The sequence below is a fragment of the Anser anser genome (assembly GCF_964211835.1).
Source record: "Anser anser genome assembly, chromosome: 5".
NCBI classification, from domain to species: Eukaryota; Metazoa; Chordata; class Aves; order Anseriformes; family Anatidae; genus Anser; species Anser anser.
The window spans coordinates 20,565,005-20,588,509 of NC_139725.1; the positions used below are offsets into that span (position 1 = coordinate 20,565,005).

Consider the following 23,505-nt stretch of genomic DNA (forward strand, 5'->3'; position numbering starts at 1 on the left):
ATCTAAGCCTCAATTTCAAATGCTAATTGCTTTCCAGAACACTCACCTGAATTTTTCCAAGCTTCCACAGAGGATTAAAAAATAGGCTGGTACAGACATCTTCAACTTTTCCTCCTCTGAATTTATATAAATTATGTAATTTTACTTTTAAAGGACTACAGCAAGTGACTAGAAGAGAACTGCACAGTGAACTTTAACACTACATTTGATATAGCAGGAAAATAATACCTTGAAAAGCAGCAGAGTATTTTTTTTTCCCCTCCCCAAGAGCACGAAGAAAGGTGGTAGAAAGGACTATAAACGTACACCTGAAAAGTTATTCAAGGATAATGGGATGTGTGGCAAGTTACTTTAATGGCTGAGTTTATGATATACTTCAAATGATATAAAGGAGACCCAGTGCACAAGGATGGCTGCCATCTCAGAGAAGATGAATACTTTTAAAGATGGGTGCTTTCTTAACGTATATATCCGACAAGTTGTATGAGCATGTTGGCAGGGCAATCTAGCAGGAAGGGGGCTCATGCTAGGATTTCAGTTAAAATCCTGAAGGCAGCTTCCTCACCATCACCACCACCCCCCCAGAAAAAAATAAATTGGACATTTACTTAATTTTAGGACCAACTGATGACTAGCATCCTATCCTAACATGAACACTCTCAGTGAGACCATTAAGCTCAGCTAGATATCACTGCTGTTTCAGATGGGTTTTGGGGGCCACCAGCTGATCTCCCCTAGCAGCTCTGTGCTACCACCACTGTAACCCCAACAGCTAAGCAGAACGTGTCACCAGAAGCATTTAGTAAAGCACAAGGGCTCAGCTGGGCCAGACAAAATGCCATTGCCCCTAGGTTGAGGACAGATACAGAGAGCAATTGTGCAGTTTGCCCTCGGACAGGCACAGAGCCTGCAGAACAACCACATACCATCTCCTGACTTTGCCTTGCTCACAACCACATCCCTCTATTCTTCAGTGCCAGCTGAAGGGAAATGTTACTACACAAAACAGTGGAAGAAATGCCTCAAGTCTTCATGATATACAAACCCTGAAGCAATGCGCATTATAGAAAGATTTAGTTTGCTGGCATGAAATCAAACGTATAAACCAAAGATTATTCACAAAGATCAAGACAACCTTCAAAGAAGCCAGAAATCCAAGGGGAGGTGAAGTATTTCCAAGTAGTTCCACTTTCCTCACACAAGCCAGAGAAACTCAGAGAGAGGGTCATAAATAATGGACTTTATTTTCATTCTTTGCATATATTCTTGCTGGTGCAGTGCCCAGTGTGATCCAGGGATGGAAGTTGATAGTCAGACATTTTTGGATACTGAAAGATACCTTAAAAGGGACCTTTACTTGGAATGGGAGTGCTCAGATTCTGAAATTCATATCTGGATAATTCACTAATTGTTTTTACATGTTCTACAAGTATAAGAGCACTTCCAAGAAAATGAAATTTCTGGATAATAAAAGCCTCAAGTAAACACACACACACAAAACGTGCGTTTCAAGATGCAGTGGCTAAGATGTTGCCTATTCAAATTAAGGTACCTATTTAAACATCAAAGGAACCATTTACAGAACTCCCCTAAAGCAGAAAAAGAGCCACCATTACTGATGCCTTCAGAACAAGACCAGGAAATCTTTCTCAGATGTGTAACCTAGCTTAAACCGCAATTGATAGCTAAATGCTGAAATTAGTGTTACTGAAAGCAGCCCTTTCCAAGCCACTCGTATTGTGAACAGTTCTGGTCACATTACAATTCAGAGATGACTAACTGAAATGAAAATAGGTGCACAGAAGTGCTGCTAAGAATAAGAGGCCTGTCTCGGGAAAGCTCGGCTTGTTCAAATTGCCAGAACACAGCCTGATAATGGACAGGACTGGTCCCTGCAAATGGACTTGGCTGGGGGAAGTAGCAAGAAATAAGAGCTGTTTAACCCGCAGGGTGATCCTGGTGCAGAAATGAGCTAAGATTCCTGTGCTAGAGGTCAGGAGAAGCTGAGTATGGAGCAGTCATCCTCTGGAGCAGCCTCCCAGCGGGAGAAGCGGAAGAGGAGAAGAAAGCAGATAAAGAAAGAATTTGAAAGTCTGCAGAAAGGGCTCCTGTCCCGTGTTGATCCTCAGCAGCAGGGAGCCTTCCCTGGGACAGAGGCTCGGAAAGTCAAGTTGTCTTTTCCAGCTCTGAGCTCACACACAGGGTTCAGTAATTTGGTGACTAGCAAGAGGAAAATTAGGAACCTCCTGACATGGAAGGATGGGGAAAAACAGAATTTACTTTATTTCCAAAACAGGAAAGGGTTTTTTGTTTGCTTGGGTGTTTTGTTGTTGATGTGTTATTTTTTTTTTTAAAAACAAACACAAATGTAATGTGTGTTCTTTGTCAGTTCTCCAGCAGCACAGGAGAACACACAACAGGGTCAACACATTTCAAGAAGAAATGATTCATGATGCAGTCCTGAGAAGCCTGTACAGTCAGTCAGGACAAGCTCTCCGCTCTTTTGCTGCCAGAGGGAGACTTCACATAAGTTCTGTTGCAAAGATGCTTCATCCCCCATCAACAGAGGGAAGAGAAACCTTCACAGATGCTGAAGAACCAACATGAAAGCCAAAGAGATTCACAGGGAGTGAAGAAAGCAACAATACTCTGCATTGGCCAGATAACACTGGCTGCTGGGCTGTCAGACAATCCAGGCATCTGTGCTTCTTTCTGCAGACTCCATCCACAGGCCCTAGATTCATCAACCCTTTCTACAGGGCACCAAAATCAGTAATTATATTAAAGTTAAAGCTCAAGTCACGTCAGCCTAGTAAGAAAGGTGCTAGTTGCTCTTGTTCTCTCTAAATCAGAAGCAACTTGCCATAAAACCATCAAAACATATATCCCAGGACTCAGAAGAGCTTGATTCCCCTCCTCATTGTGCCCCTGTTCTAATCAGTTACATCTGACGTAACCCCCCTACTCTTAGCCTTACCTCTTACCAGATATACTTTGGGATCTCAGCGAGAACATCCACCTTTGGCAGTGTAGCAATGTCTAACTGACGTTCCTGTTTTTACCAGAATCCTTCCCTTCTCTGCGTCTCGCTACACTGGGAGCTGTGAATGCAAACTATCACCGAGCCCCACCTTTCCTTGGAAATTACGGGCTAAACCTTAACAGAAGTAACCAGAAAAAAAAGTCATGCAGGAAGGAAGAAAATTCAGCAAAAGTCATAAGCTTTCCATAACCGCCTCATTGTCTCAGAGGCCCTTGCTCTCCCCTTCTGCACACAAAGCTTCCCCTCTCTGCAAAGCGTAAAGGGACTCTTGTGTACTCAGAACTGTAACGTGAAAATGAAATTGTGTGTTGATGATCTTGAAACTGATTTAATGAAGCAGTTTAATTCCACCCACCCTTCCTTCCTCCCAACTCCACCCTCCCCTCCGAGGAAGGAAATTTGTTTGGGTTAGCGAGGTGGGGGGAAAAAAGGCAGGCTAAAAATAGACTTTTTGCCTTTAAAAAAGTTAAAGCTACAAATAAACAGCCCAAAACAGGAATGCTATTAATCTACCCTCCAAATTCCTACAATGCTTTCTTGTTCGGTTCTTCAAAACGTTTTCATAAGGATCAAACACACAGCGTTATTTCTGCAGAGCTGGTGGTACCCCCAGAACTGCCTGCTTCCTTGCAGCCTGCTTCCTCACATTTTCTAAGGTAACTGGCTCTGGCATGAAGATGAACAAGTTATGAGACAGGATGAACCAAAGATATAATGCAAGATTAACCACCAGCATATTTCAGCAGTGCCCTTGCATTCTAGGAGCCAACACGGAGAGAGAGAAGAGGGGAGAAAAAAAAAAATCAAGGAAGACTGAAGCCCCTTGGCAGAGTTGCCTTTCATTCTCATATTCCCAGCTTCCCATAGCATGAGGCATCACAGCATGCTGCCGTGGACTGACATAGATACTGCTATAATACCTGATGAGTTACATTTAAATAAAACAAAATAAACAAGCAAAAAAACCCACCTCCCTCTTATAGTAGATGAGCCCTCTGGAAGGAGAAAGGAAATGGCGCACTTTCATCTCGGAGTTCAGAGGGAATGTTTTATAGCCATCAATCCTATCCAGATTCTACTCATGGACACATTCTGAAAAAGAATGGTGACATTTGGAAAGCAAAAGTCCTTCCTGTGACCCTAACATGAAGCCAACATGTGACAGGCAGGCCAGCTGAGTTAAGCAATGTGACCAAACAAGGCAAAGCACTGCGAGACAGCCACACGAGGAACAAAGCTGCTGCTACTGGACAGCAGGTGAGGAACATGAACCTGAAGAAGCTGTCTGCATCTGCTGCTGTCCCAAGTCTAAGCGAGCATTTTCACTCGGGAAGGCGAGATACACCGGGTGCTCAGAGCCAGACTCGATGCTGGGATGACACCTGGCATCACTAGCATGGTACACAACCTTCTTCTTACTTCCCTTCCATCCACAGTCCTCATTCCTCATCACCTCATTGTGACTGCTAAACAGACTTCAAGGATACAACTTGGGCTGAGCAGAAATACTAGAGAAAGGTATCCTAATACTTATTTCTTTAAGTGCTATACTGGAACCTTCGCTAGCTCTGTATGTTTATCCTCAGCTCCCATCCTAGATGAGAAGAATCTTTTAACAAAAAGGAAACTGGCACAGAGACAAAGTCACACTACTGAATTCTCAGAGGGAATCTGCATGTAGACCGGGGCGATGAAGCTGGATTTGCAGAGCTCTTAATTGGCTTCCAGATCATTCTCCTTTCAAGAGGCGTAGTACCTGCCGGCATGCACTTGTGCAGCTTACAAGAAGCCCGCTGGTTAAACAAAAGGCAAGTCAGCAGAAAGATGAGGGTGGCACGGGTCAGCATTAGAAGAAGCACATGCAAGGCATCCAGCATCACACCTGCTCCACGGGGAGCCTTGTTCAAGCAGCCACAGCTGCAGACTCCCACCTCCGCAGGGTGCGGCAGCTAAGTGTTATAGCACAGAAAAGGCTTTCGACATCACCCTCTGACGCAGGCTAGTTTTAACTAGTGGAGGTGGCTTCCACGGGTTCAACCTGGATTCAATTTTCTTAGAGCACTGTAAAGGATCAGAAGGGAATGGGCATCAGCCCAAGAGGAACAGAAAGCAGGCTTAAGTGTGACTGAAAGCAGGATTGCATCCACAAAGTCAAGAGCTTCAAAAAGCAGCCTGGGATATTTCTTTACGGAAGCAAAGTCCAGGGCTCCTTTATAGCACTCAGCTCAGTGCATCTCCAATGCGCATACCAGGCACTGTTCCCAGTGACACCCCTTTACAACTCCCTTAAGATGATACAACCACAGCTGCAGATGATTTTTCAGAAATTTTAATTGATCTAAACCAGCATGTCTGCACTACAGTCAGGAGACTCGGCTGACTATCTGTCCATGCATCAAGAAGCTTCTGCTAGGAGCAGTGCTCTGTCAGTTGACATAGGACATGTCTCACTTAAAGCTTTTCTCCCTCCTGTATTTTACCCAGCATGAATTCATGGTCTAGTTGTCAGGCAAAATGCCTGCAGGCAGGACCAAGGATCTAAGGGCTTAATGAGGGGAGGAAAGGAGAGAAATTGCAGGCAGCTTCTACGACAAGATCATGATACCTTCAGCAGAGGTATCTGCAGCATTTGCAGATTTACTAGAGAAACTCAAGAGGTGAGTAGGGAAACTGAGCTTCAGCCTTTTATCTTTGTGTGATTAAAACAGTTATTTCTGCAAGGCACTAAATTAGAAGGAAAAAAGCAGCAAACTAACCACCATATCCAATGCTGAGTCCCCCATCGCAGCAGCACCAAGTGTGCTGTACTTGCTCACAGAAACAGGAGTGGAACTCAAAGAGTTAAGAAATCTTTATCGCAACGATCAGGAAGAACAGTGCTAACGTGAGGCACACCACGGCCTTGATCGATACTCCTAATACATAAAATATGCATCTTAGAGGACGTCTGCAGCACTGGAAGCAGTCTTCCAGCTGAGCAGTTGCTTTTCCTTCGACTCTGCCTTGCTTCTAACTATTTTTCATTAGAAAGATTACCTTCACTCAATATTCAATTTCTGACAGGTATTCTTCACTGCGTATGCTGCAAGCTGGCTGGGTCCTTCCAGGCAAAGAAACAATAGCTCTCTAGAAACGACCTTTTACTAAGTCTTATATAATTTATGCATCAGCAATATTGACAAAGGCTAGAAACACACATTTAAACCAATTTTTTCCTATATCCTTTGAGAGGATATGGGGCTTTTCCTTTTAAAGAGTTGTTTCCTCCTGCTGTTGTCATTATTTCTCAGGAGAATCAGTTACTCAGTTACCTGAGCACGAATATTTCCCTTCCACCCAGCCCCCAGAACCCAAATTCTATAGCATGTCAATATTCAATGCCATTTAATTGTACAAGTATCCTAAGATCCCTTAAGCACTTACCTTTTTTTTGTTTGTTTTTTATTGAATCCTCAAGCTTTCCTCAGAGCAAACACTTGCACAGGCCTAGATTTACTCCTGCCCTTTTACTCTTGCAAACAGATTCCCCACATGAGATACAAAACCAGAGATGACTTTGCAAACAATCGTTATATCATTTTAAGCTGTGCAAAATATCAAAAATCACTTGAACCTGTTCTACTGTGTTACCGACAGAAGAAAATTATTGATAAAAGAATCACAGGCAAGTTACGTGAACGTTCACAGGTAGCTGGTAGGACTAGGGGAGCATTCTTCTTCAGTAGTTCATTTAGGTAGGAATTATTAAAAAATCAACGGAACAAGGATTTTCAAGAGTTCATTTAGTATCCAAATAGCATTGGTCAGCAAGCTTCCTTACAGCCCTGAGAATATTCCAGCCTCTTGTTTTAAGAGTACACCTAAGAACAGATTCAGCAACACTCCAGCACTGTGACACCTTCTCCTTTCGCCTGCCTGTGACTATCAGCGTATGACGTGCTTTCTTCTGGCACTCTGAACCAGTAGTCAAGTCAATTTTCTTTTCCCAAGCAATAGTTTTCTCTCCTCCATTTAATTAAAATAACTTTACTTCAGAAGCTGTTTCTCAGGAGCAAAATATTTGATCCAATTCTCGTTTTGGTCAATGGATAAATAAGCAGAACAATCGAAGTATGACGCCCCCACCTCAAGGCACAGCAAAACTTGAAAGCTTTCCTTTTCTGGCACCTGCACAATACCAATCTGCCAGTATGAAGGGGAAAAAACGTTCCATACCCATTTGGCTTGGGATTGGTAAATCAAATCTTTTGTGGGAGTAAAGTGAATGGACAAAGTCTAAACAGAGGATACGATTATTTTCATGGATTACAATTAATGAATCCTCACTGGAGGAGAGAGAGTATATAAGAGAAACTCACTGCGACTAGTGGTTTTACAGCTGGTGCACGAGATGCAGCTGGAAGTTGCTGTTGATCTCCCACAGCAATAATGTCCAGTTCTTCGGTGGTGTTTCTGCAAGAGACAAAACAATACATTTCTGAGTAAAACAGGCAGGCAATGATGAAGCGTCACTTCAGGAACACTTTTCAATCCATGATTACAGCTCGCTACTTCAGTCTTCTCCCCACCTCTTAGTTCCCCACACACTCTTTAACCTCGATAAAGTTTGTCACTAGAATGAAACTCAAGTCACCGAAGACAGACCGACTTACTGGAGAAGATCTCTCCTTGCACGTTTCCAATACACAATTAAAAAGCAGTTAAAAAGGAGTGACATTTTCTTAGGAAAGCCACACACAAGCTAATAAAGTGAGAGTGAATGTGCAATGGCAAGAGACACAGCATGCTGGGCATGCAGGGGAAAGTCCAAGTAGAGGGTGCCAGTAAAACATCTCCTTGCAATTTATGGTCCGCCAGCAGCCTAAGAAACAAGCTCTGTTGCTCCCGGGGAACAAGGCACAGAAAGCACTCAGAAAAGAGCACAAGCTTATGTTTCTTGTGCAAGGAGAAGGTCACAGCAAGTGACTGTGATAATGACAAATCTTTGTAATCATTCAAGTTTCAGACTTTGACAAATGCCACCAAAGCCAGCCTGGTTGGTGGGAGCAGCTTACATATCAAATACCCCGAAATGAAAGACATCTGCTGCATGAGAGTGATAGAATTGCATAAAATGCTTCTGCACAGGGAAAAAGCAGGGTTACAGCTATACTCAAATGCATAGTAACATTGAAACGCATCATCAACAGTTTGGTTCCACCTCCAGAAGTAGTGGTAAGGTCTGTAGTGTACATTGACCTCTTAAAAAGAAAAGCCCTTCCTCCTCCACTGTAGTTTTTATCACAGTTATAGTAGGTGAGGGATCACACTACTGTTTTGTGCCACGGGACTTTTTTTAATGTATATCAAGCATTACATTTGGAACACTGCAGAGATTTTTAGTTAAGTGCAATGCAATTTGCACCCCTGTAATCTCCTTAGGGTTAAAGCTCAGCTCCTACAAACAGAGTGACATCCCTCCTGACCACAGACAGCAAAGAGGACAGCCTCCTTTCCCATTTTGAAGACATTTGGTCTCTAGAGCAACCATGGCTGGTTTGCTATGGCGTGACTCCTTAAACCAAAACCAGACAGAGAACCCCAGGTCGCACTACCTCACGTGCCGAGTGCCACTAATTTCCAGCTGCTCTAGAAATCCAGCACGACAGAAAGCAGACTACATCCCTGGTACATGCGGGAGCATTGCTGCCTGATGTTTCACTGCCACATAAATCAAGCAGGTCCCCAGGGAGCATCAGTAGTGCATTCCCTAAACATTGCCTTATTTTGGTTTACCTCCCCCCCCCCCCCCAAAAAAAAAAGAAAAACAAAAAATAACAAATAACGAAGGAAGCAAGTATCAAGAGTTTCTTAAGGAGAGCTGCCTGACAATTTTTAGAATTTTATTGTATTTTTAAACTTGAGAAATACCAGAAGCAACATCACCTTTTAAGGCAAAAGGCAGCTGAAAGCTAAATCCTTCTAAGCCAGAGTGACTCACAACAGCAAAGACTCTTCCTAGAAAAACAAATTCAATCACTGAGCAAGAGCAGTTGAGAAGCCCAAGTAATAACGATGCCAATGGATCCCTCTCTCCCCACAACTTTTGTGGGCTGGTGTTGACCAGCTCAGCAAGTGCTCCTGGCTGCTATGACAGAGAAAACAAGCTGGACAGAGCACTGCCCTGACCCAGATCCCATCCTAATGTCACCTTTTCATTCTATAGGAATGCAGAACTAAGCGTAACACACCACTGCAGCTGTGTCTACATCGCAGCCACACGCAGCTCGATGGCTAAGGCAGAGAAGCTGCAGGAGCATGTACATAACGCTGTCTCCAGTGAGGCTGGGCGATGACATAAAAGCCAGCGCTGCCACAGCTTCGTCACGCCTGTAAAACAATGCTAATGAAAGCTGGGTCGCATAAGGCTACTCGGGCTGCAATCCCACCTCCTGGAAGAGACGGGGCTGCAGCAGAAGTGGCAGCGTTACGCTAGTCAGAGGCTGGTGCTCAAGTCTACTCCTCTGACCCAGCAGGCATGCCAAATCCTCCTGAGTACCACAGCCCCTGCACAGATGTCCCCTGGCCTGTTCGAGGCAGGAGCCCAGGCAGCTGCATTTTCAGCAGCGAAGGTCCCAGCCCCACCAGCAGGGAGACCAGGGCTCCGCTTCCCTCTCTGCAGACAGGCTGCCTTCTCCTCCTGTACGTACAACTGCAGGCGAGCCGCTTTGCCTGCTTGCGCCTCCACTTTCATTCTCAGGTTCTTTGGCCTCCTCTTTCAACAAGGGACCATCTTTTACAAGATGTTTATGTCTATTTACCACGTGCTGCTGAGCACAACAGGGCCTTGGAGCATTGCTTTAATGATACCAACAGGAAAGTCAGCTGCGGTGTCACCCCAATTAGGGCAACAGGACTCCCTCCTCACCCAGCTACACCAGGCGTCCTGCTCCAGAGACCAGAGGCACGCATTTAAACTTTCTGTCCTGGCCTGTGCCAAAAGCTTCCCGGATGCCTGACGTGCAGCGCACAACCTGCGGTCCATCAATGGGGACAGAAGGCTCTGACAACTCCCAACTGCTTAGCGGATTTCTTCAGGCTCGCTTCACGGGTTTCCTAAGTGAGGAAATTACAGCTTCGCAAGAGAGGGTGAATGGAGTCCTAATACCTAAATTCAAACTGTCTGATACAAGACCTGTCACAGACAGCTCAGCTTTCCAGGAACTGGAACACCCTGAACTAGACAACAGCCCTGCTGCTCTCGTTTGCTTGGTTTGAAATGCTCTCCTTACACTTCTCTTCTTCCCAGGGCATTGCTCAGGGAAGATAAAAACAAAACCAAAACAGTGTTCCTAATAGAAAAGTATCAAAATTAAATGTCAGTAATTTTCACCTATGTGCCACAACCCACTGGTTTCTGCATTTCCCCTCCGCATTTTATTTTTTTTAATTTAGTTTTTAAAGGTAACGTTGAATTTTTTGCCTACATACTCTGCCTTTTGCAAACAAAAACTCCACTTGGCAACTTGGCATCATCCCGTTCCTTTGAAATCTCTTCCTTAAATTCCTGCTGCTTGATACAAGCTATCTCCTCAGCCTCACAGACCGCAGCATGCATCTCTCCTGCCATACCCAAGCCCATCACCACATCCTCAAAGACCAGCAAAGCCGCTGCTACCTCCAGCTGGTACCTGCTCAAGCTCCTACATGTGAATCGCCCTCTTGGAAGCTCCTGTGTGTCGTTAGTGGGTTTGGTTTTTAATATATAGAAATATATTAATCTATATTCCAGAAGCCTTCACTATCCTCATCCTCTTCACATCAGCACTGACCTTGACAGTTGTATTCCTACAGCACCTGCCTCACTCCTCACCAAAGGCCCCTGGATTGATTTTACTCTAGAGTTACTCTTTACAAAAAGTCCAGAATATCTGTTTGTAATACACTACTATCTCAACTCTTAAATGGACAGGCATGTGTGAACTTTGATTAGAGCTAGTGCAAAGAGCAGATGACTGTTCAAGCACTGCCCAGAGCTCCTGAGCGCACGCGGATGTTCAGGTGGGAGCTGCGCTGAACCACTGCCTTCTGAAAAGGAGCTGCTGCTATCGAGTTTTTCTGGCACCGAGAAAAGCTCTTTAGTAAACACTAAATCCAATAAAGCTCTGGCTCACGGCTACATCCCCTATGCCAAGGAATGGTACAGAGCTGCAAACATTACTGATGAACTGTGATCCTGTACTCTTTTGAGATCTACGTACGACTAAGTCTCGTCTGTCCGAGACTAAGGCTCCAGAGAACTCCTCTTTCACCTTTGTGTTACCAAATGACAGTTACAGAAACAAGTAAATAGACAGGCGCTCCTGCTTATTCAGAAGCAGCTGACCCAGAGCACAGCTACAGGGCTGGCAGATTGTAAGATCTGACCTCTTTCTACTCTATTGAACGCACTACTGTAATACTGCGCGCTTTCCAACCCTGTACCAAGCAAAATAACCATGCGCCACGTGTAAACTTTTAGCAGCATCCCAGACAGAATCACATGGAGTGAGGCATCCCTTTGAGAAGATTTTGTTAAGTATTCGCATTCTGTGTTTCCATTCGCAGCAGCACCCGTGCTCGGCGCGTAGCACTGAAAGCTGCAAGAGCTGGGATCCTCGCGTGCTGTTTCCCCATCGCAGCCTGAGCCGTGAGAAAGCTCCCTCTTCTCCTGGGGAGGAGCTTTCATTCCTGTCACAGCAAGCTCCCCAGTACAGAGCAGGAAGAAGAGGCTAAGTTCTTACATGTACCAGGCACTCTGGGTGGAATCAGCCCAGCAAACGATCCGTCCCATGGGTAGGACGTGGCCATCCCAGTGCAGCCTGAGAAGGCTGATAGTCCTTGCAGACCTGTGAGGGAGGCAGAAAGAGCAGATTCCTTCCTGAAAGCCTCTTGGCATCAGCCATTGCTTTCCATCACTGTCATCTAACTCGTTATCTGACTTCGTATCTACTGGAACGTCAAGAAATCCAAAGCCATCTGTGCTGGTATCTTTAAGTGAAATCGGTTACTTTGGGTCCAGAAATCATTAATGAGTTTAAATAATCACGTGAAATCCAGAGTGTTGTGCTAGACAATTTCTTGAGGTTTCCAGGCATCACTATTCCTCTCTTCCCCAGGCTTGCACAACCATGGCCGTGGAGCTGAGAACAGCCACCTGTGGCAGAGCCACCCGGCCTCAGGCACCACGGGACACCAGGACACACCAGGACACACCAACGTCTCACCAGCAGCACAGGAGCAGCTCCCATGACATCCTCCTGCGCCTGCCAGAAGGGAAAGGCTGCCTGATGCTGACCGTTCGCTCATAATTCAGGCACTGTTATGACACGCGCTGATAATTTAGTAGTTGCAGTGTACTTAATTAAATCAAAATGATTAAAAGTCCCAAATACAAAACCTTGGATAAGGTCAGCAGTTTTAAATCTAGTTTCCATTTTTAACTGTTATCTCTGAATAAGGACTGATTCTCCCTGCTTTGTAGCTGCGAAGATAGAGATGTTAGCTTAAAATACCCCCTACACTAGAGGTTGGTACACAAATTTGTTAAGGAAGATGCATCACCATTCATTTAACTAAGCAGTTATGCAATAAATCATACACTTATTCAGGTCTATTTTTGCCATTTTTAGATGAATGCTGCGTTTCCTTTTTACTACAGTTGGGTTATTGGTTGTTTTTTTAAAAACTTTTACGTTATGCTAAGATGTCCCTAAACGAAAATTGAAACCCAATTAAAACCTGCAGAAACAGCATTTTAACTGAACTTTACTACCTAAACTGCCCCAAACTTGAAGGCACATCAAGAGAAGAAAGCAAGTTTATCAAAGCAGATGTTACACAAGATTGTTTTTAAAATAGAACCAGTCGTGTTTTCATCCTTTCTTTCAATACAGACGGTCCTACCAGAGTAAAGAGAATATCTCATTTTGCTTGGGCCAGGAGAGAACTGAAGAAAGACATTTTCAGCTCCCAATCAGACTCAAAACTTCACAAGTTACCTGATAGAACTGAAATTGCTGAGAAATGTAAATGCCAAACATTCTCCCCTACACCTGCGGAATAGGCTCTCGCTCTCAGAAGCTGTCCTGGTACTGTGGTAGACTTTTTCCAGACAATTAAGCCATTGATTTCCTGTGGTTCAAGCACTTTCATCTTCCTTTAAAGCCCTAGTATTAACCTACACCGGTTACTACTTCTTAATTCAAGTGCTATTAAACAGTTAGAGAAAGTTTAAGTCTTAACTTGATTTGCCATTATTTTGAGTTCACCATTAAATAGGTTTCTTTTCAGAGACTTCATTTAATCTCATATACACAATTTTTATATATATATATATATATAGTTACACACACACAATATGGACATAGCACTGCTTAAATGCCTTCATTGCAGTACTTGCCCAGCACTTAAAACTGTTCCAAGGCTTCAGAAGCACAGGGTGTTTTTGAAGCATGACAGGTACTTAACTCCTGAAATACATTATCAGTAGACAGAGCCAACTATCTCTCACTAAGTCTCAGAGGTCATAGGTATTTTCCAAAGGAGGTATTCCAGTTCCCAAGGAGCTGATGCATCCCCTCCAACATCACAGTAATGCCTACATTTGTCCTTCTCATCCTCATAAGCACAAGGAGGACTATCCTTCCCACACTGGGGTGGGTTCAGACCTGAGGCACTGCAAGGAAGGCGACACCAGGAAGAGCAGGATGCTGCCCACACTCTGGGCAAAGCTCAGGGTGCAGGAATACTCTGAGCAAGGCTAATGCAGCCAACTGACAGCACAGCAGCTACGGTCCAGGGTCACACCACCCTCTTTCCGCAGCCCAGCTAGTACTGCAGCACAACACTGAGTCACAGCATTATGTCAAGCTGCCCTGACACAATCCACAGTGCTTGACATCATGCAGGAAAGCAGAAGTGACTTTCCTGAGGAGACAGCCACAGAGCTCTCCAGGCCCTCCCATGACGCTGTAACGCACCCACAGCGAGCGCCCAGCTCGATGGGGAGCAGCCACTGTGTAAATGCCATCCCACACGCATGCCCTCAGAAGCGTCTGTGGAAGAGTGAGGGAGACAGGAAGAGCAGCCAACGTAGGCAAAAGAAATTCTGATGGTAGCACCACCAGTTTACATGTCATTTAATTTCCTAATCCAATCAATTAGGTGAAGTACTTAAAGTCACGGCGCTGTAAGTTGCCTGGTGCTGTGATTTCTGCAAAGTACTTTTTTCTTTCTTTCCCTTCCCCCTCCTTTCGTGCCTTTTTTTTTAAAAAAGAAAAAAGCTTTTCCTTTTAAGCCAGTGACTGAGAATGACTGCTATCTTCATGTATCCACAGCAACAAAACTAAGGCACACGTTTTGCTCCCAGAAAATCTCCAAGGCAGTGAACTACATCATACAATTTTTACCATGGTATTTCCAGGGAGAAAACACACCCATCCTATCTTTGCCCTTCGTGGTAACTTCAGATCTAACAACACATTCCCAGTTTTGAGGCAAGTCTAGCTATCTTTTGCTTTCCTAAACCCACCATCCAAAACCACACAAACCAAATACATTTTCCATCTTTGGTTGCAGCAACTCCCTCTGCTCCAATCCTCCATCTGGTCACAGAGACACTGAGCCCGGGCATGGCCCCTGTGCTGGCAGGGCACCACAGCATCAGCTGTGAGCCCATCAGCCATTATTACAAAATAATGGGCTCTTGCTGGGCCAGCAGCAAAACTCACTGCAGCTATGGCAGGCACTTAACAGTAAATGAAGAGCTGCTGTGCAGTAATTTAAAAGCACTGGTATTTGGCAAATGGTCTCAGCACTGGATGTGACCTAGTCAGTGAGTAAGGCAGAATTCAGATCTGTGTGGGCTAGGACAGCAGCATTTATGCCATCCAGAGAGTTCTTCATTTCAACGACTGCTGCACGAAGCAGCTTTCTGACAGCCTTAAGCACTGGATTTCCATGCATGCTCTCAGGCCCAAGTCCCCTTTTGTCTGGGGATTAAAAAAAAAAAAAACAGCTACACTGTGCCACAACCTTCCCTCTGGAGGAGGAACTGATTTAAATGGGATTGCTAGCACCACTGGGCCCAGGCAAAACTGAATGCACCTCTTCAAGAATCAGTGTTTTCTATGTTTGCTTTAAGACCCGCTGTAGAAATGAAGGTTGACTTAAGACACTGCAAGTCACCTGAAGTATTTTGTACTCAGCCAAGAGACCCTAAATCACTTATAAATCAACATCTTTACATTATTTAAGGAGTTTTGACATGCTTGTGTCAGGTCAGCTACAGTAATGTCACATCGCACAGTATTGCATCTACCTGAAAGCAGATGCAGTTCTTCACCTCCTCTCCCAATTCCTGTCACAGGCAAATCAGTATCAACAGGTCTCAAGTCTTCACATCTCTGTACCTCACATAAAGTGGAAGCAATACTTCACGTAATTGCTCCATCTTGGGTCCAAAATCATTGGGGGGGGGGGGGGGGGGGGGGACCAGGCCAGGAAGGTTCCTGGTAACATCCCTGACCTGGGCCCCCGGGAGGCAGCAGACTTCCCCATGGGTAGGGTCTGGCCGACATACGGGGCCCTCTGTTCCCCTCAGAAGGGAGTGACCTACGACCATTACCCTTCTTTCCTTCTTGGTGGAGGCAGTCTCGAGGCGTGCAGTTGACTTCCTTGCCCTAGACAGCCTCCTGTGTGAACCTTCCCCCACACCTCCACTACCCTGTCCCTCGAGCTCCAGGGCCTCAAACCTGCTGTGTAAGGGCACCGGTGAAGTGCCCTTCCTGGCAGGCAGGGAGGGGGCTCACCTGTGACGCCAAGCAGGGACCTGTTTCCATTCCTCTCCATCTCTCAGGTCCCCTCCCTCTGCCTGACAGCAACAGGGCAGGGGGTCCCCCACTATTTGGGGTGTGTCATGCCAGTGCCTTTCTCTCAGGCACAGCAAGGAGTGACTCCGCAGGCCTAACTCCTGCTCACACTCACTGATAGCCCTTACCCTCTGCACCTCCTCCTTGAGCTCCTCCACCAGGCTGATCAGCTCCTCCACCTGCCCACACCTCACGCTGGCAGCATCTCTGTCACCCTCCGATGGCAGCAACAGGCTCAGGCACCCCCTGCAGCCAGAGACCTGAACAGCCGCATTTTGGGGCAGGCACTCGGCCTGGGTCACCACAATCTTTTTGGTGACCGCTTGCCGACTAGTGGTGGCCATGGCTGGGTTTGCAGTCCGGCAGACAGCCGGCAGGTGAGCCGGAGTGGGGAGGGATCCTCCGCCCCCCTGTGCCAACCACCGCCCCTCACCCTGACTGACGCCCGGCGCCATGTTTGCCCGCCCGGGTCGCTGTGCTGCCCAGGGACGCGGCCTGAATCTGCCTTTTGATAGCAGGAATTCTCTCTTAATACTTATTTGATATGTCTAGCTCAGGAAAGTTTTGGTTTTGCTTGAGGCAGTACAGGCAGTAGACTACACAAATAATTACTGCTTATACTTAAAAATGGAGGGAAACAATATATAGAGAGCCTATCCTGGAGCTTCAGAAATTGATAGAAAACAAGAAGCATCCAAGAAAATCCAGTGTTAAAACACTTCATTCCATTTTCCTTCTGTCATGGGATTTGATACAGTTACACAAGAGTTGGTCAAGTAGATTAAATGCTACAGGTGGAGATTAAACTGCAGAGGTAACAGCTGCTCACCGGCCACTGGTATTCCAATAGCACCACAGCTAACCAGCGTGTTTCTTGTTAGAATCACACCAGGCCCACAAGTTAATAGAAACCATAAATTCCTTCCTTACCTCCTGCCTTTCCCCTTCTGACTCACCATCAGCCTGGCAGAGACTAAAACAGCTAAGTTTGAATTTCACATGCGTGTCGATGTCCACTTTGCCCAGGTAGGACTATACTCTTGCAAACAAAAAGCTTGGCTAATGCCCATCCATTACAATTAGCATGCACTACTCTAATTAATTAAAAATGCCTCAGATATTTTCAAGAATCGGATGAGGTGCTATAACGAGGCTACATGAACTCAGGTCACTTGGCACAGTTTCTGCCGAGACAAAAACCGTCAAGCACAGGGTGCTGCACACAGACCATGGGTCCAGCACAGAATGGAGTACCGCAAGTCAGATGTTTTATGTGTAATGTAACATACATCATTTTTTTGACATAAGCATGAAGGAATAGGAAAAGATAAGCTTCTTTGTTGCCAACAGTTAAAGCACAGTAATAAACTCATGTTTTTCTTGCTCACCCAGAACCCCAGCAGGCTCCTTACAGAAATGCCTGCTCATACCATGCTGTAAATACTACCAGTGCACTGGGGCTGTCTGAAGTCCCTGGGTGAGCTGCTTCCTGCCCTGTGTGGATGGCTGGCCAAAGCACGTATTTGATCTTCAACTACCAGAATCAGAGAAATGCTGCTGTTGCTACCTACAGTGAGATTATAACTGAGAAATATGCTGTGGCTATGTCAAAACTTTGTATTTGTTCAGATACGAGCAAACTCCTGCTATGAAGATAACATCCTCTTGCGTCTGGACTGATTTAACATTACACAGCCTGCAGGAGATAGGGCAGGGGGACAATACCTCACAGCTGGATGGGAACAAGAGCCGAAAGTCAGCCACAGGAAGTCAAGCAAAGTCTGGACTTGGGTGGAAGAAAGTAGCTCCTCATTGTGGACAGGCTGTGAAGTATAAGTTGTTAAAAGTTCCTTAAGAAAAAACACCCAAACTTGGAAATACCAGTTGTTTCTTGTATCTGTTCCATGCCATAATATTCCCAACAATAAGCTAGGTACACAACTTCATCTCCAGTCAACACAAATCCAGCCAGCAATTCCACACTAGTTTCTTACTATATTTTAAGCTGTCAGTGCAAGTGACTTGCATCAACCATTATCTGTTCCCAATTACTTCCACTTTCCTGCAAATATGATTAAGACCCCTACAATTACATGACAGTTCCTGACAAAAGAAACTGGTGATATTTCTCCATGACCTCAATATATACTTAGCTGTGTCCTCCCTGCACCACCCAGCTTGGAGGAAAACCCAGTTACTGGGGAAGGTGAGGAGCAGGAGTGTGGGAATCGAGATTCAACGCAGATCCATTCTCCTTCCATCAGAGAGGACAGATGGGTCTGCAGATTCCTCTGTACCAATGCAGCCTGCTAACAAAGCAACCAGGGACCTCAAGCTTCCTCTCAGCCCTGACATGCCCACTAGGACACAGGTTCTCAGGTGGGGTGAAATGCATGAAACTCCCCCCAATTCCACGAAGCAAGGCCAGTTTATACAGACTAATGATCTGGCTCAACATATCCAAGGAACAAATGCATTCATTAGTTATCCTAAACAGCAGGATATTACAGTAAATTATGAAAAGCTGCTGTGTGAAGCTTTTCAAAAACTCTTTTATAGCTTCAAATACAGCTGGCATAGGAGACGTCCTTTGCTAAGAGGAAAAAAAATCTATAGATCAGTAACCCTGTACTCAGAGTCCAGCAGTTCCCAAGTGCCCATAATGGTGCTACTTGCCAGCACTTACGAAGCAGCCACACACACAGTGTAAAGGCTTTGCTAACACCAATTCACATGTCCCACTTTCAAAGTAAACTCAAAAACATTTTCCTGTTCTCATCATCCCCCAAAGTCTGGCATCCTTCCTCCATGAACCACCCAGCTCCTTTCTACATTTATAATGTTTGTCTCACTCTGAAGAGGCATGAATAAAGGCATAGCCTAAATTCACGGGGTAACTAAAAAAAATTTCTTACACTCTTTGAAAATTTCCAAAATTCTAAGTATTTAAAAATACACTCTCATACCCTGCTCCACACTAATACCTCTTTACAGCCCCTAAACTGTCACTCCACACCTTCCAGCCTCTCCCACACCTCTGCTGCTGTACTTACTGCAATATAGCTAGTGGCACAAGGGAGCAGACAGGAGAGCATTGTCCCTTTCACCTCCTATGTTTGCTACCATTAGTGCAAAGCGTACCGTCTGTGCCTCCCAGACATCACAACTGAGATGGAAAAAGATAGGAGAAAAAAAAACAATTCACCCCATTTATAAATTTCTTGGAGACAAAAAATTCATTCATGATCACACAAGGAAGTTTACAGCAGAAGAACGAACCAAACTCATACGCCTCCTTTCATTAGTAGGCTCATAGTAGTAGAACACCTTTTCCTTCAAGGGCAGCATGTCCAGTCATTCTGTACCGTGCAAAAGAGGTCTGGAAGTATTTTGATTGTGGGGAGACATTTTTCTCTCACTCACTATCCCCCTAACTGAGGACAATTAATCACGTTCATTGGAACAGGCTGCCCAGGGAGGTGATGGAGTCACCATCCGTGGAGGTGTTTAAGGAGAGGGTAGATGTGGTACTTAAGGACATGGCTTAGTGGGCAATACCGGTAGGGGGATGGTTGGACTAGATGACCTTAGAGGTCTTTTCCAAGCACAGCTCCCATCCTGCAGCTCTACCTTTCTGTCAACAGCTCCAGGGTAGAAGCCAGAGCAGAGGAAGAGAGAACATTAGAAACAAACTGGTCAGTTTCCTCCCACCTCTCACTTGGTGATGGAGCTGTATTTACACTGGTCAGCAGCATCTGTCAGGGAATTTATGTAAGAGCAAGTGCTGTTTTGGCCAAGTTACTGAGTAAAAGGGATATTTTCAGGACAAACACTTCCCTCGGCCCATTAGCTGCACCCACCTAACTACCTCTCAGTAGAGGGGACCAGCACGTGCGAAGAAGTCTCTCCTCTTTGTAAGAATAGTCGCACAAATGAAGCCAAAGGGCTGCAATGGGTTGAGAAAAACAATTCTTTCAATTCTTTTCTTTCAGAAAAGCATCGATACGTTTAAATAAAGATACTAGCTTAACAAGAACAAATGAACTGCAGTACTTCCCTTCAGCTAAGAAATCGGCAACACTTAATCAATTCTGCACTGATTGAACTAGTCCAATTACCAGAAAAAATAATATTGTACTGAAAAAGTTTTCTGGTTCATAGCCACCAGGGTTATCATCCCAGAATACCTCTTACTGATATAGTTTGTGATCCTTCCACAACAGGAGCAAGCTAAAGCAGGACACTTGTACTGCTTTGACAGGGATAGTAAACGTTATCGTCTATTCAGTAAAAGTATCTGCCTGCCCCCAATCACAGATGGGATCACCAGTGCATATTCTGGGAAATTCCCATTGCCGGGCAAGGGAATGCTGAACAGCGCGGATGAGTAGAGCCGGACACTTCAAAAGGGGAAGGCATCAGGGAAGAGAACACACACTTTACCCTCTGGTTCCTGGTTTCAGTTTATTTCTGTTTAAGGAGCGCACAACTTCTGTGGATCTTGCTATTGGGCACATTTTGTAAGGGTGAAAGTAATTCCATTATAGATTTCTCTTTCTCTCTTCTGCTAACATTTCCTTTGTAAGATCAGCAAGTAAAGTTTCCATAAGGTCAAAATTGGCTTTCTACCCTCTAGAGACCCAGCTGGTCTTTTCAAGCTGTTTAACAGCCTTTATCTCCTGAAAATATTTCAGTTGTGTGGGTGGCTCCTCTGATTCCCCTTGCATTATAAATATATCTGCCAGCCCTGAAGACAGTATCAGGCACATATTATACAGCATGGTCACCAAGTGACATTTTTCTGTTGAATACACAAATTACAGGAGCACGTATGTCAAGGGTAACATCTATCTTCTAATGCCTATCAAGCAAAGACGACTTCAGTCTGGCCTCTTTATGAGTTGCTCTGATTCTGTGACAGTTGCCATAAAGCTGTCAGCTTTGCTCTCCCTTTAGGTGCATCACAGCCCATCTTCCCAGCCTGCCTCAGTCTCCAGCTCCTTCTGCCAAAGAGAGCTAGCCCTGCTCAGGAGCACCAAAGAGACTCTCAATTGAACAAAACATTCATCTCAAGAGTGGCAAAATCCCCAAAGTCCAGTAATTGAAGACATTCTGTGGATAACAAGACATCTGCTCCGTATTTGGGGTGCAACGTGCTCCAAGGAGTCTGACTCCTTACAGAGACCACTCAGTTCACAATACTTTTGTTGTTTCATATAGCAATGAAGAAAGCAGGCACAACACTGTGCTAATATGAACCAAGCGTGCATATATTAGCGTGTATACGTGTTCTAGCATCACCTTTTCTTTATTACAGGTACTACGTAGAAGATCAGTATCAAGAAAGATCATGACTCAGTCACCCAAGGCACTGCACCTGTCCGTCTCCAACACAAAAGGATTAGTTTGTACACGCCTCAGCCACAATATATGATTTTTGTACCTTATAATCTTTACTGTACATTTTCTCCCCCATTCCCATCAGGACAGGAGTTCTCATCACTTAGAAGAGGAGGCACTAAGGATCTGTCTACCTATTCACATTGGCTCAAGGCTTACCAACTCTGATTACGTTCACTGCTGGTTTCTAACACTAGTTTGCTGGTACAAACTGGATCTGCATAGCCAGTCTGAACCACACAGTGCAACAAGCTCAGCTGCACTTGGGTACAGCTAAGGAGAGCATACAGACACAGCCAGGAGAGACTGGGACAAGGCAGTCCAACAGTCACTTTAATCTTAGATGTGTAGGATGCTACTGAAAAAGGCAATCTGGCTCCTACTGTCTTCCGCCTACCTGCTCTTTACCTGCCTCCTCTCTCATGCTGACACTAGCATTCGGAACCAGCGGTGAAGCTGGTAACCCTGCAAAAAAATATCTAACATAAGAGAGAAAAAACAGAACCACAAGCAAGAGGAAGTCAGGACCGTGCCTTTCTGCAATATTCCAGACATACGTTACAAAAGCATTTAAGTACGTTATAAAAAGCAATCCTTGGAACTACAACCCAAGCATATTATCAAGTGCCACACAGAGTCCCAGAGAGGGGATACTTGAAATTTCAAGTAAGGCTCTTATGCCTGGGTCCACACACCTACACCTCGTATAAGAAAAATAATCGCAACCCTTGCTATTTAGAGGTTACAATCCAGCCATGCATACAAAATTATACAAGTTCTTAGTGAAGATAACAAACTTATTATCCGAACTACACATCAAAGCATTAATTCAGATTCAAAGTTGGTGCTAGACTGTATTTTATTTGTGTCATTGCAAATAAATTCATGTGTCCATTGAAATTCTGTCTACAGAGGTGTGCTCAGAGATGCTTGACAAGTTAACAAAAATTTAAGTGGGTCAAGCTTTTTATCCAGCAGCTGTACCAGCATCCTTTATCAGCATCAATAACTATTGGACACAGTAGAAACTGTAAAATGACAGCCTAATCATGATTAATTCATCTGACATTTATGATAACAACATGATCTTGATGGACTCATTTAGCATTAACAGTGCTACTGGTCATTAATTCAGCTAAAGAATTTCTTTTTGCAACTTAATATTAAACATTGCAATTGATAATTATAATCTTGAAATATTACTTACTTTTCCTACACTAAATCTTGCACTTGAACTGTAAGAGAATGGGACTACTTCGATGGCTGCAAAGAGAATAGCATGAAAGATCTGTTTCACCTAAGACTTTCACCTATGCAAAACATGACCAAAATAATAAAGTGAAGCTTAAGTGAAAGGAATAAATCTGTCTGCAATTAGCCCAGAATCATCGAATGGTTTGAGTTGGAAGGGGCCCTTGAAGATCACCTCGTCTAGTCCCCTGCCATGGGCATGGCCATATTTCACTACATCAGGTTGCTCAAAGCCCCATCCAACCCAGCTCTGAATAATTTCAGTTGTGTGGTATCCCTGACTTTTCTGGGCAACCTGTTCCAGTGTCTCACCACGCTCATCGTGGAAAAATTTCTTCTTTATATTGACTCTAAATCTACCTTTCTTCAGCTTAGAACCATTGCCCTTTGTCCAATCGTTACATGCCCTGGTAGAAAGTCTTTTTCCATCTTTCACGTAACACCCCTTAAAACACTGAAATGCTGCAATAATGTCCCCCCAGAGCCTTCTCTTTCCCTGACTGAAGAACCCCAACTCTCTCAACCTCCCCCCACAAGGGAGCTGTTCCATCCCTCTGGTCATTTTTGCAGCCTTCCTCTGGACCCACTCTACGAGGCCTACATCTCTTGTAGTGGGGGCCCCAGGACTGGATGCAGCACTCCACGTGGGGTCCCATGAGAGCCGAGTAGAGAGGGAGAATCAAGGGAGAATCCCCTCCCTCGCCCTGCTGGGCACACTGCTTTTGATCCAGCCCAGGATATGGTTGGCTTTCTTTCCATATACGCAAAATGCTAACCCTAACCCACCCTGGTGCTGCAGAGCTGAATACACCTCACCAACCCAGCCCCTTTGCAAATCACACCGCTAATTCCTTATTTCCCCTCTTCACACTTTATCCATATGCTGCGGATAGATTAGGCCTCCTTTTCTACATCTTTTCT

General features: G+C 44.8%; 1 protein-coding gene across 7 annotated transcripts in view; it reads right to left on the minus strand.

Moving 5' to 3' along the window:
* The window catches only part of TSPAN4 (tetraspanin 4), a 411,936-nt gene that overhangs the window by 338,812 nt on the left and 49,619 nt on the right, over positions 1-23,505 (minus strand). For all 7 annotated transcript variants that reach the window (XM_083839587.1, XM_083839582.1, XM_083839586.1 and 4 more), the window contains exon 2: positions 7,402-7,495. The gene's annotated coding sequence lies outside the window, so the exon portion shown is untranslated. The remainder of the gene's footprint in view (positions 1-7,401; positions 7,496-23,505) is intronic.